Source organism: Protopterus annectens, chromosome 12.part0 (genome assembly GCF_019279795.1).
Source record: "Protopterus annectens isolate FY-2018-M chromosome 12.part0, PAN1.0, whole genome shotgun sequence".
NCBI lineage: Eukaryota > Metazoa > Chordata > Ceratodontiformes > Protopteridae > Protopterus > Protopterus annectens.
The window spans coordinates 1328072853-1328077793 of record NC_056746.1 but is presented as its reverse complement, the minus strand read 5'-3'; positions in this window follow the sequence as shown (position 1 = coordinate 1328077793).

Here is a 4941-nt window from a genome sequence, read left to right as displayed (position 1 = left end):
CCCCACCTGACACTTCATTCATGTTACATAATGAGATTTATCTCTGTTATAAGAATTTCCCTTTTGTATGTCCACTCTTTTTTTCCTATTTTTAGGTTTTCATGTTGCATCATTTCTTTTATCACCTTTACATCTTGTATTCGTTTTCCTTTTCTTACCTCACAATTAAAGTACCCCAGACACTACTGTTGATGTTTATTATCAGATGTTATGCAATTCTTTAAGCATTTTTTTCTTTCTGACATATCTGTATACAAATGTATTCTTATTATCCTAAACATTTCCATTTTTTCTTAAGTCAGATATCTTTACCCTTCCTTGTATCATAACTGTTACATCCAACATATTACTTCCTCTTCTGTTTTACTATAACTAACCTATAACACATCTCATATCTTAATATCCATATAATCCTTTTTTCTCCATATAGCTTAATTTTTTCTTATTTATCACAGCCTGTATTAATATACATAATATATCCATATTTTTCTTTTTGCACCATTCAGCTACAATTGAACCCATTACTTTATTTCATCTAGTGTCCCCATTTACCCTAACATACTTAAATCACCGCTTTCCCCTTTTTATATCTTTTTCCTCTTCTTATTTTAATCTTTTTCTTTCTCACCCTCCCTCCAGCAGATTTAACTTCTGCTCATTTTCTTCCCCTGATTATGGGCCATCATCTTACTTTTCTTGACTTGTCATTCCATCATACATATTTTCTGTTTGCATATGAAGCTGTTCTACCATTAGTTCTTCTCTTTGTTCGCCTTCTTTATCATATTGCCTTCATTTCTTTTCTCACATCAGCCATTTCACTTTCTTTCTGAATATTTATTTTTACATATTATTGTTTCTTCCTCTCAGTTTCTTTTTTCTGTACCCTTTCCTTATCCACTACCAGATACTCAAACCAAAATTCACTGGTCTCATTACATTCCTTACAAAATTGTCTACTGTTTCTAGCACTATGGCCTTGCTTCCCACATTGCCCAAATCTTTTTGTGGGGTCTATATTAGAACATCGAAGTTTCAAAACTTCGAATGTTCTAATATCTACCCCTATTCAGCGAACGCTGAAAATAGCGAAGCTACAGAAAACCGACTTTTTTCCTAGGGAAAGAATTTGGTTGTTTGTTTCTGTCACTTCGCTATTTTCAGTGCTGTGGTGGAAAGTTACGGGTTGGTTTCAGGTAAGTGTGCGATTGGGCGTGGGTTAGGTGAGTTAGGGTTAGGGCATGGGTTAGGTATGTGTGCGATTGTGTGGACGTGAGGGTTAGAGCAGGTTAGGTGAGTTAGGGTTAGGGCGTGGGTTTGGTATTTGTGCGATTGTGTGGATGTGAGGGTTAGGGCAGGTTAGGTGAGTTAGGGTTAGGGTGCGGGTCAGGTAAGTGTGCGATTGTGTGGACGTGAGGGTTAGGGCTAGGTACCTTAGGGTTAGGGATTGGGTTAAGGTAAGTGGATAGTTAGTGGTGTATGTACAGTTTAGTGTAGGGTTTGATGTAAGATTTTAGGTGTATGTGTGTGGATTACTGTGTGTTTGGTGTGCTTGTGTTGTGTGTATGTGTTTTGGAACAGCAAATTCTTTCCCTAGGAAAAATTTTGCTGTTCTGCATGTTCGATGTTGTCAGTGTTCACTGAATAGGGGTCGATATTAGAACATTTGAAGTTTTGAAACTTCGATGTTCTAATATAGACCCCTTTTTGTGTACTCCTGAATCAAATGTTTTCCATTCCTATAACAGAAGCAAGCCTTCAGTTGGCCCGATTACTTACCAGTTACTCTTTTCCAATTCATTACCATATTATTTAAAATATGCTGTAATTTTCCATCTTGTATATGCAATATAACCCATACAACCCATCCCCATGTCCTTACATTTCTGTAATTCTGCATTTTCTTTATGTATTACATTTTACCACATCTTGTCAGAAAATAAAGTTTTAAGTTCAAATTCCTCCATTTCTGCAGTTCATTGCATAATTTTCTTTTAAATTGCAAGCAGAAGTTCTGACAAATGAAATCTTTCTTTAATGATGTATTTTATTTTTTCTTGTTTTACCCACAAACCTTTCTGCACCTGAAAAAGTCTCAAACGTTATTTCAAGAAAGTCTTCTGACCTCAAATATTAACATTCTTATGTCGTTTAAATAAATCCTAATGGCAATATCATATTTTCCATAATGTCATTCTGGTAAACGGCAGCACTGGTTTTACTTCTTATCCTTACCACAGGTCTTTTTTTCTGAAGCTGCCCATCAGGTACTATCAAATACTTCTTTGCACTTTTTCATGGCTTCTTGTTCTGTGAAATATAACACCTGCATATATTTTTCTTTTTTCGCTGCATTTTTGTGGTCCACAATATCCTGTTGCAGAGGCATTTTCTTAAAACTGATTTACTCCATCAGGTGAACATGCCTCTGTACTTTCAGCCTCTGTAATCAGCTTATCTCCCAAATCACAGGCTTTATTATCTGACTGCTTCTGCATCACACGTGGCAGGCAAAATTATTTTTTTGGGAAACCTTTTGAGCATTTATTAATATTTTTCACACTGCATTCATATGAAAACATTGCATTTATATGCTGAATTTTGCACATTTATTGTGTGTTTTTAGTTTCCCTGCTGAAATGTTTTGCATAATTGATTATGCAATTGGTTAATTAACTTATTATTGCTTTGTATCCGGAGTATAAATAGATGTGGTTTTACTCTTTGCATCATTCCTTGAAGGCAAAAGGCCGAGGTACCAGAATAAATTTTCTGAGACCTAATCATCCTTGGTGCCAGTGTGGTTCCTATCGTGGAGGTCTTTTTTTTTGATGTTTTTGGAGTGCTTCTGCATGACTTCTTTCATCACAGCATTCCAGCTTGCCTCCTCTCCTTCATTAAATTTTCTGATACATATGTATCCAAACCTGCAATCTCCAACTCTTCATCTAGGTTTTCTTCTTGCTGTGTTACTCTCTCCAAAATTTATCTAGCAGCAGCAATATTTACTCCTTCCTCCACTTTGGAATTTTCCAACCAATAATGACAGCTCTCTGGCACCACTTAGTATTCAAAAAGAGTATAGTACTACTTTAGGTATTACCTGAGAAAAGAGGTCACTAGCCTAATGGGACTAACCCAGTCAACAAAGGATATACAAATAAATCAATACATCAATAAATAAATAAATAATACCAATACAATAAGTGCCCATATGGGTAGTAGCAGTGTGCATTTGCTAAAGGAGTGCAGTAAGACTCGTAAGACTGCCAGCAGTGTGAAAAAGGAGAGGAATGGATAATTCAGTGCTATTTGTGGAGTTAGGTGGGAATAAATGATACAGAGATGTGTTGGACAGTCTGCAAAGATAAGGAACTGATCAACTCAGTACCCTAGAAACTATGTTGCTTAATGAATGCTGGCATGGCATATTGAGGCAATCATGGCTTTAAACAGAAATGAGAAAGGGGGTCTGAAAGGGATTTGAAGGCTGTTTAGGAAAAGCAACATGAGACCGTAGAGGAACGTTTGTCAGGGGGGATGTTGGAGAGTGACAAGAATTGTGTGAGGATGTCAGGGAAAAGGAGGAAGGACAAGTAGCCGATGAGGATATCAGGATAACACTAATATACCACATACACAAGAAGAAAGACGCCAAGGATAGCATGTAGGCTGGAAGGCTGGGAGTGACTGGGATGTAAAAGTATTTAATTCATATCAATTTGCAGCAAGGAGGATGTAGAAACAATCGATTTTTTGTATCAGATTATGGTATGCACTTATACTCAGCTGCAACAGAATGACTGAAGGCCTCAAGAGACAGAAAATAAATAGGAGCATACAGCAGACAGGAATTGCATTTCTTTGCCATGGATGTGAGCTATATATCTTTGTCTTAGTTCATTTTTAAGAATATAGGATACATGCAGGACCCTCTCTAAGGAAATCAATGAAAACGAGAAACCAGTAGTTCAAGTTTAAATCCAGTTGAGATGTATTTCATGTTGAATGAAACTGATGAGCTTAAACTCAGTTAGAAAGAAAAATAAACAAAATGTATTCTGAAACAAAAATGTTCATAGGAAGTTTTCCACCTCCATTTATAATAGCGCAAATAGGAAGGCAACTTACTAGCCAGCTCACAAATGTAATCCTGTTAAAAGTGTAACTATTTAAATGGCAAGATACACTTTGTTAGGAGAAATCAGTCTGACTTCTAAGTGACTCATTATAAATCTGCTGATAATGCATTTATACATGATTCTATAATAAGTTTTGTTTGCAGTCCTATGAACAATGCAGCACCGTATTTTTTTCTTTGATGTAATATTTCTGAACTCCTTGTGTTTCTGCACTATTTACATATGCTTTTCCCCAAAATAACCAGGGATGCTCTATGTACCAGTAATAAAAATGCTTCATTTGAAATACATGTTCCAGACAATAAATATTTACAATGATAGCAAATGTTTCTGACATAAACATTATTTCATCTTGTAGTTGTTTGTCAGTAGAATGTAAATTGGGAATCGCTGCACTTTTAACATGTGTTACTTTTATAAAAAAAGATCTGTTTAGTTAAGCACTTGGTAACTGTTAAAGTGGGCTGTTATTATAACTTCTTTTTAGCTAAGACTCTGGCAGCTAGGGCAAGAGCATGGACAAAAACAAGGCTATGCCCATAGAAAATGTAAAGTAGTACAACAGTAGGTCTTAGGCAGGTGAGAGTAAAACAATGTATTTTGAACAAAGTGACATGAGCGGGACAAGAACAAAAGCAAGGATAAGAACAAGTACAACAATAAGAATGAGAACATGAATAAGAACAAAAACAAGAAGAAGAACAAAAACAAGGATAAGAACAAGTAGAAGATTAAGAACGAGAACACGAATAAGAACAAAAACAAGAATAAGAACAAAAACAAGAATAAGGACAAAAAC